Source organism: Leptonychotes weddellii, chromosome 6 (assembly GCF_054177405.1).
Source record: "Leptonychotes weddellii isolate Sample4059 chromosome 6, ASM5417740v2, whole genome shotgun sequence".
Lineage (NCBI taxonomy): Eukaryota > Metazoa > Chordata > Mammalia > Carnivora > Phocidae > Leptonychotes > Leptonychotes weddellii.
The window spans coordinates 39454877-39464538 of NC_138374.1; the positions used below are offsets into that span (position 1 = coordinate 39454877).

At 45.5% G+C, this 9662-nt stretch overlaps 1 long non-coding RNA gene across 1 annotated transcript; it reads right to left on the reverse strand.

Moving 5' to 3' along the window:
* Positions 1 to 424: 424 nt before the first annotated feature.
* Positions 425 to 7105, reverse strand: LOC145722187 (uncharacterized). The gene is made up of 4 exons (XR_014146280.1): positions 6987 to 7105; positions 3601 to 3736; positions 1692 to 1824; positions 425 to 792 (listed from the first exon to the last, which is right to left on the reverse strand). It is a non-coding gene; the product is annotated as an uncharacterized LOC145722187 (long non-coding RNA).
* Between the last annotated feature and the right edge of the window lie 2557 nt (positions 7106 to 9662).

The following is a 9662-nucleotide window of genomic DNA, read 5'->3' on the forward strand; positions in this document are numbered from 1 at the left end:
TATGATTCTTCATTCCTCAGCATCTGACATTTAAAGAGAGTGATGTCTAATAAAGGTTTCTTGTCTGAGCTACCCCATTAAAAGGAAAGTATCTATCATCAGTCAGTGTGGGTTCACAATACCAAAGAGCCCTGGGACCCAGTAGGAGCAGGGGAAATCTGCAGGGGAGGCCCCATCACACCAGCCCCCCATCCCCCTGCTGGGATGTAGATAAGGTTGTAGGACTGAGGCCGCCCTCCAACAACCTCAAATGAACCACCTAAGTGACTCTCCTAATGGTGTTTCTGCTCAACACTGGAGGGCCTCACTGTTTTCCTTTAATGTAGAGGGAGAGGGAAAAAAAAATCTGCCCCGTCAAAGCCACACAAGGGAATTCTCTTAAAATAAACAGCGAAATTTAACTGCAGGCTTTTCTTTCCATGGACATATTTTAAATATATATAATGTTAGATGGCTGCGGGAAAAATGACAAGTGTCTGTTTTCGTTAGACTCCCCAAGTGCATAGATCTAATTGGCAGCATCTCCTAGTCATGGAGGAACTTCCAGCTCCAGGGTTTCCATAGCAACGTGTCCCCACAGCTGGCACTGCACGGCTCCAAGTCATCATTCACAGGAACCCACATTCTAGACACCCTGTTAAGTCATCCAGGAATTTCAACATCCCAAAGCTTACCAAATCCAATTTCCCAAGCAGGTCGAATTTCCTGCGTTAAGGGCTAAACTTCCAATTCAGAACTCCAAGGATTCTTTGTTAAATTTATACGGGTTTCTTTTTTCCTTCCAGGCTGTCCCTGCAGCATAAGTATTGTATATTTTAAGGCTATAAGTCTTAAATTGTCCTGGTTAACTCTCTTTCATCTCCCTCTGATGAAGTAACATGACACCCTTCTCTTCTGGGAGGTACCGCTCCCCATGTTCAGTCACCTACGATGAACCACTGCAAGGAACACTAGGTTCACAGGTCCCCAGGTGAGGTGGGAGGACGGAAGAAGCAAGGCCTCAGAGGCCCAGGAAGGGGCCAGTAGGGGCTGCGCTCTAGAAGGCTCTCCACCTGCCCCACACCCAATGGCTGAGGGGCTGGAGCCCCCCAGAACGGTACCCTTTCCTAATGCAAGCAAAGAGGAAGGGCATATGCACAGACATGACAGTATGTAACACACTTAGCACACCTTTCATTTCATCCTCAGAGCCTGATGACAGAATTCTTATTCGTCCTAAATTATACTGAGTGAAACCAAGGTTAAGCACCATGCTCAGGGCCACAAAGACTATAAATGGCAAAGCCAGGATTTCAAAGTAAGTCCTCCAGCTGCCATGCCCACTTTTGGCCCACCATGCTCAACAATGTAGGAAAATATGCAAACTGGGAGTGCCCTGACCTCTTCAAAGGGGAATGCCTGCTGGACACAGAAAGGGTGGGTTCTGCTCTTAAAACCATCCAATTAGAGGAATTTCTTACTAACTGCTACCTGCACAGGGCCCACTGGCACTTAAAAATCCTTTGTCCCTTAAATGTGTATGTCGCCACCTTCTGGGCTGTGACACAAACAGGATCTTCATATTTCACCCAGACGAAAGGACAGCCACCCTGGTCGTTCTCTGTACATAATGCTCTGTGTTCAAAGAAGACAGTCTGGATCCATGCTAATAGATTCTTATCAGTTAATTGAATAAGTCACTGTTCATTTACCTGGCACCTCTGACGGGATCTACAAACAGCCCTTCACAATCAAGATCTTCCGGAAATTAGATGGATACGTGAGTGGCTTCCTTCAAACCATACCATGCCCACAATGGGAAAGGCATGCTCAGGTCTCATATTGCTATGTGAGGGGAAAAAAAGTATTTGTTAAGCATAGGACGAGGGTGAGTTTAGGACTTACCCACTGTCGCTTCTCTTAATTGAAATATTGTGTCACAAGGGCTTTGTCTTCATTATTATTTTTTTAATAAAGGAAGATTTTAATACATAGGGGAAGTATCTAAGTATGAAGTCAGTGGCTGAATGAATTGGGGAGACTCATCAGTCACTAACCGGTCCTCAGAAATGAGGATGTCTAATGTATGGCCTAGCAAAGAGGTGCTGATGACCATGAGTGACAGCTGAGCGGCTCAGCACCTCCCCTTGTAATTCACATAAAACAGACAGTGATGAGCTTAAAGGCAAAAGGGCTGTAGACACAGAGGTCAGTGTCCAAAGCTTTGAAATGTGACAGCTCAAATACAGCAAAGGAAAAAATTTTTAAAAGAAAGAAGAAGAAAAGAAGCCAGAAGACCATTTATTCTTCATTTCCCCTTGGGAAAAAGGGGTTTTTTTCCAGGCATTCTCCCAAGAATCCTATCTTCTCCCCCCCTCCTAACTAAATCATCTGGTCAAGAACGTATCTCAGAATGTGCTCTTTCTAGTTGGAAATTCCAGCCACCCAACTGCAACCAAACAGGAGGAGGCATGGCGGGGAGAAAAGTACTTGTAGGCTTAGAGCAGGAGAGCAGATAGAATCCACTCATTTATTCATTCTTTCAAACAAATATTTATTCAGTTCTTACTCTGTGCCAGACACTGGGGACAGAATAATAAACAAAATATTCCCATGAAACACACACACTGGTAGAAGAAGACATAGTAAACAGAAATCAGGTAGCCATAAGGAGTGGTGGAAAATAAAATAAGGTAATGAGGAAAGGGTTTTTATTTTATACAGGGATGCTACAAAGCCCGCTTGATGAGATGGCATTTGACCACAGACCAGAAGTAAGGAAGCAAGCCATCTAGATATGCAAAGGCAAGAGTGATACAGCAGAAGAAAGAACCCATGCAAAGGCCCTGAGGTGCCATCAGAGTTGGTACTGTTTGAGCCAAGGAAGAGGGCCAAGGAGCTTGAGGAAAGTGACCATGGGTTATAGACTGGGATCCCTAGGAGCAGACTCTGAGAATGAGGTGATCATGTAGGAAGTGTATTGCAGGGCGTGTGCTCAGGACCAACACATATAAAAGTAAAGGGGAGGAAGCAGGATTAAACAAAAGAAGTTGGACCACAATGTGATCTTTAAAAAAAAAAAAAAAAGAAAAGAAAGATTGTATTTATTTATTTGAGAGAGAGAGAGAGTGCGTGAGTGAGAGCAGAAGCAGGGGAAGCAGCAGAGGGAGAGGGAGAAGCAGACTCCCCACTGAGCAGGGAGCCCAATGCAGGGCTCAATCCCCAGACGCTGGGATCATGCCCTGAGCCGAAGGCAGTCGCTTAACCATCTGAGCCATCCAGGAGCCCCCACAATGTGATCTTGACAGAGAACTCAGGTGGCCCCTCAGGGAGCTCACAAGTTGGATGGCCCCTTAGAGTTGCCAGGCTCTATGCCCATGTATCCACCAGTCATCAGATGCAGGCTGCCCCAGGACAAGGGCCTGGCCTTGGGAGAAGCAGCTTTCCCCATTGGTGGGCAATTTCCACAGGGGCCTAGAGGCTGCAGGGAATAATTCAGTCCTGATGAGGGGGACACACCAGAGTGTTCTCCACACCAAGGGGGAGAGTGTCAAATGGGTAAGCACAGAAATACACCAGGAACCGGATTATTCCAAAGCCATTAGTTGAATTTTGGCTTACCATGGGCAGTCATTGGAGAATTTGTGAGGACTTAGATGTTAAAAGGATCCTTCTAGCCGTTGGTCTGCGACAGACTGTGGGGGTGGTATGTTACAAATAATCACATCATTGGTACAGCACTTAAAGGAAACAAAAACTGTGAAAGAGAAAAAAAAAAAAAGTTCTCAATAAGGGCAGCCAAGTCCCCCCAGAGTCTCAGGTGTTGTCGGGGAGCCCCTGCCAGCAGCAGAACAGGATGGAAGTGGCAGCAGAGAGCAGATCTAGACAGAGGACACAAGAACAAGGCTCAGCCATTCCCATCTGGAAAAGCACTGGAAAATCTTTCACACAGATCAGTCAGATGTTCAAATAAACTTCTTAGTGTGTTTGGGCCAAGAAAACAAAGAGGGTTAGAGTCTCTTTGAGGGTTCTCAGGACAGCTGAGAAGCTAGGTCCTGGTGGTGCTCAGGAAAGGTGAAATTCCTCAGGGAGCTATGAAAGAGAGAATGGGGCATCCTTCTGGTCTGGGGCCGTGGTTCTCAGAGTTGCGTTGTATCACAACGGTCTGAAGAGCTCACAGAGAACACAGCAGCCCAGGTGCATTTCCACAGCTTGGCCCTGGGTCTCCGTACGGCTCCTAGTTTCCCGGTGAGGCTGGTTCCCACAAAAGTTACAGAACCACTGAGTTGGGAGATCCCTGTATGGTGTGCCAGTATTCGGACAGGCTCCCCTCCCCTCCCAAGGAAAAAACAACCAAAAGACACCACTGCCCTTTGGTTCCCATTCAAAACTCAGTGTCCATTAATGTCCACATATTATATGCAGCATTTCTGTCCTCTACCAAAAGGTGGGTTCATTATTTATTTGAAAGAGCCTCCAAACTGGTGAGTCTGCTTGGTGACAGGAGCAGGTGAGAGCAGAGTTGCCAAGACTTTGCTGCTGAGTCTCTGTTGGCACAACCCAGGGACCCAGGGTTCTACATAGGATGGGGGAACTGGGCACAATATGGTTCAAACCTTTAACACCTTCATAAAGAAAAATAGAATAAAATGGGCTACAGATGTCCTCCAATCATGAAACTATCATTGAGGCATGAAGTGAAAGTTTCTCCTTATATTCTTTTAAGATTTATTTTGAGAGTGAGAGAATGCACACACAGTGGGGAGAGGCAGAGGGATAGAGAATCTCCCAAAGACTCCCCACTGAGTGTGGAGCCTGACAGGGGCTCAATCACACGACCCTGAGATCATGACCGCCGAAACCAAGAGACAGACGCTTAACCGACTGAGCCACCCAGGCGCCCCTCTCCTTATTTTTTAACAGAAAAACAAAACTCAAGCAATCTGATTCCTAAGCAGAGGGGCTTGAAGCAGACCCTACAGGGCTCTCCTTCCATGTTATAATTAGAGGGCCAGACTCCAGGGGCCCCAGCAAGAAACAACAGTGACAGCCCACTAATCCCCTCTGTTCCAGTGAAAAAGTAACACTCCTACCTGGTGGTGTCATGGGTCTCAGGCTGCATAAAGGCACTTTTCGGTAATAGGAATGCAACTTTATTTTTAATCAACAAGGAGTGGAAGGGGATGGGGACACAAAAATTTATGACAGATCTAATTTCATTTTCAGAAAACTTGTAAACACTGACCCAAGGTCTACACGGCCTCAGTCAAACTCCCATGGATTAGTAAAGCTTACAGAGAGGCAACTTGCCACATAAAACCTCAGAAATATGTCCACCAATTATCCAACCAATTGAAAGAACAAGGCTTTATCCAGAAGACCAAGAGCTGAATTAAAGCACTGTTGCTGCAGCAACTATTTGATAAGTAGGTAAATTAGAGGGCGTCTGGGTGGCTCAGTGGGTTAAGCATCTGCCTTCGGCTCAGGGCATGATCCCAGGGTCCTGGGATCAGGCTCCCTGCGCAGAGGGGAGTCTGCTTCTCCCCCTCCTTCTGCCCCTCCCCCCTGCTCATGCTAAGACTCTCTCTCTCTCAAATAAATAAATAAACTCTTTAAAAAAATATATCTAGGGGCGCCTGGGTGGCTCCGTCGTTAAGTGTCTGCCTTCGCTCAGGTCATGATCTGAGGGTCCTGGGCTCGAGCCCCGCATGGGCCCCCCTGCTCAGCAGGAAGCCTGCTTCTCCCTCTCCCACTCCCCCTGCTGTGTTCCTGCTCTCGCTATCTCTCTCTCTCTCTCTGTCAAAGAGATAAATAAAATCTTTAAAAAAAATAAAAAATATATCTAATAGAGAACAAAACCAAGAGAAGCATAAACAGAGGACAAGTGTTACTGCTACTATACTATTTATTAGTAAATATACTATACTAATTTTTAAACCAAGTTATATTAACAATGGAACAACTGAAGTCACAGGCTAAATTACTAAAGAACAGAAAAGGAGAAGTTACAGAAAGAAGACAAAATGCAAGAACTTTTCATATGCCATCAAGAGTTTAAAATATTGCATTTCACTACATCTGGATGATTACATGTGAGTGCTCCTTGCTGCCTTCAAACCATTGCTGTAATTGTTACAAACAGAATATTGATGCTCCAACCCTCACTAAGAATAAAGACAACAGGGCCCACACAACAAAAAGACTAGATAAAAGAAAAACGATTATGAAGCTGTGTGCTGCTTGATGGGGTGACTAACTGGGACTGTGGAAAGAAAGGCAGTTGAACAGGTAGGGGAAGGGCAGCTGAACAATAGGAAACCCACAGAAGAGCCCAGGACAGCGGCTGCGAGTGCAGGAACTCGGCACTGAATAAAGTGCTTAAGGGCCAACCTGTGGCAATCCACCACCACCACCCCCGCCAGACGCCCCCGCCTGTGGCCAATACGCCCACCACCCCAAATATTCAGAGACCCTGGAGTATGCCCACAGGAACTCTGCTATGAACATATATAGAATGGCTTAAGCAAAATCTATGATACATACTATCTATGCGGTCTTCACCACATAGCTCTGAAGAAGGTCACATGCTGGTTAGTTAGTATAGCAACTGGGTTTCTAACCCAGCCAATCTTATCATAAAGCTCCCTTTTAACTTATTATTTAAAAGACTTTATTTATTTGTTTATTATCTATCATTTATTTATTTAGAGAGACAGAGAACATGCATGCACACACGTAGGAGAGAACAGGGAGAGGCAGAGGGAGAGAGAGAATCTCAAGCAGATGCCACCCTGAGCGCAGAGGACGACATGACCCTGAGATCATGACCTGAGCGGAGACCAAGAGTTGAACCCTTAACCCACTGAGCCACCCAGCGCCCCAATGTCCCCTTTGAACTTTTCACTTTCATGCTGTACTGTATAATAGAGATGAGAAAAGGGAAGCAGAGCACAATAACTGTAACGTTAGAAGATAATTTTTTAAAATTTTAAAATAGCAAAACTTACAGGATCCTGACCCAGCAGACCACATGTGTCAGATTAGAGCATTAGATGATTCTGTTACAATATAAAAGCAGAAACAGTGATGCTGAGCATTCCACTTAAAAATCTTAGGGGAGGTGCGCCTGGGTGGCTCAGTTGTTAAGCGTCTGCCTTCGGCTCAGGTCATGATCCCCGGTCCTGGGATGGAGCCCTGCATCGGGCTTCCTGCTCAGCGGGAAGCCTGCTTCTCCCTCCTCTACTCCCCCTGCTTGTGTTCCCTTTCTCGCTGTCTCTCTCTCTGTCAAAAAATAAATAAAATCTTTAAAAAAAAATTTTTTTTTAATTTTAAAAATCTTAGGGGAAAAAATGGAAAATAACAGACGAATGACATAACAAAGTACACATAAACAAATAGAAAAATAGTAAAATTAATAAATCTAAAACCTGGTTCTCTGGAAATACTAATGAAAGAGACAAACTTGTGTTGGGACGAATGGAGACAAAGAAAGAAAAGCCTAAATCAAAAAAATTTGAAAGAAGTATGGACATGGAGCTAGCCAAGTACAAAAGACTGCTTTAAATCATAAAGGAATATCCTGCACACTTATAAAATTCTGCCATTGAAAAACTCACTGAAAAGGATAATTTCCCATAGGACTAAAATGCAAAAATTGACACAATAAGTAGAAATAGGAATAGGCTAAAAATTGATAGATAAATTGGAAAATTTTTAAGGGATTACTCAGAGAAAGGGCTGTTTTCCTCTATTTTGCACACCGACTTGTTTTCACACCTGGCACTCCTCCAAGTGGCAGGCAGACGTGGCAGACGCTTTCGGTGAAGGGCATCGAGGCTGGCTACCCAGCTGAGAGGTCATGGAGGAAACAGAGATCACAGATTCTTTCTCCAGTCAATATACATACTAACAAGCTAGATACAGAATAGGAGCTAAAGAGACACCAACAAATGGCCGTAGAAAGCTTGGGCTCCCAAAGGGGTCAACCAGCTTACGGTAATTAAAGGCTCACTCAGGAAATCCCTGCAAGGGTTTCTCCTTGGCTCAGAGCTGTGCTTGGCCCTAAAGCAGATGATGAGGCTAGGACCAGAGCAGCCAGTGAGCCATGAAAGGACCTATCCTCCTCCAAACTCACAGAAAGAGGTCATGGTAGTTAATGTGGCTCAGTGTTCCTGAAAAGCAAGACAAGGAATCACAGTGGGCTATAATCTGCTATACTGCTCAGCCCTGGAACCCTAAAGTTTCTTTGGGGTTTTATTTTTTTTTAATTTTTTAAAAGATTTTATTTATTTATTTGAGAGAGAGAGGGGGAGAGAATACAAGTCGGGGGGAGAGGCAGAGGGAGAAGCAAACTCCCCCTGAGCAGGGAGCCTGATGCGGGGCTCGATCCCAGGACCCCGAGATCATGACCTGAGCCAAAGGCAGATGCTTAACCAACAGAGCCACCCAGGCGCCGTGCCCCTCTTTTGGGGTTTTCTTAAACACAGGAACCTAAATACCAGGAAAGGGATAGCAGGAGCTGGTGAGCTGGCTCGGCGTGGGCTTCTTCATGCTGCCTCCTCTCACCAAGCTGAGGAGGGGGGCAGTGGCTAGACTGTTGGGCTCTGCTCCTCCCCCATCCGCACAGAAGTCCAGCAGCACAGCAGGAGGAGGCCATGGGCAGCAGTCAATAATTTTTCTCAGTTGTAACACATTTTAGAGAAATAAAGATAAGAGCCCAAACCAGATTCTCAGTCAAGACTCCGAACTGTAGACAGTGGGGAGTTTTTCTGGAATTTTGGAAAAATCATGTACTCTTTGGAAAGGCAAGCTCAACAGGTCCTAGGCTAGGCCTTGAGAAATACCACCCAGAGCCATTATGGTTCCAGTTAGAAAGTTGCTACTGCCCGAACCCACACCCACATCACCTCTGACTCTCCTCCTGCCACAGAGTGGGTGCCCCATATCCTGCCTGGTTGCCCAGATGGCTCACATGTGACTGGTAGAATCTAAGTTGCGTGTCTACACCCTAGAGCAATGGAAGTTGGAAATGTAAGGGGGTGGTGGTAGTGGTTTTACGATTTGTTGCGAGAAAGGCAGGATTTACAAAATAGATCATTGTCAAACTCTGAAGGGAGACGAAATATTTAGAGCATCTGTGAACAACCAATGTTGATTATAACAGCTGTGGGCAAGGCACCTCAGTTCCTCTCCTATAAAAGGGAGCACACAATAATCTCCCTTAAGTGATCCGAGAATTAAATACGTCTGCACGTTGCAGAGACTGACGCGTCATTCTCCCTGAGCATCAGTTCACAAGGACGCTTGCCCTAAATGTACATGCGAAATGGATACTGGCTCTTCCCGAGTGTGTTGCCACCACAAAGACAGCACATTTGAAAATGTCATTCCATATTCTGTCCTGGTGTAGGACAAAACATTACCCAAAATATTCACAGAGTCTGGCTGTAAAGTCAAAATAGCTAACCAGTGACCCAAGAGGACACCCAACATAGAATTAGAAGCCACATCTCTTCTCCTTAAAAGGTCAAGAACACAGTAATGCTGCGACAGATGCTGCACCGTGAGTTCATGTCTGGCCAAGCCATGGAACAGGCACCGTGACGACAATGGCAGAAACCAAGGCAGTCCCCAGACACTGAGCATGTCTTCCGTGCTTTTTTCTTTTCAACGTTATCACACTG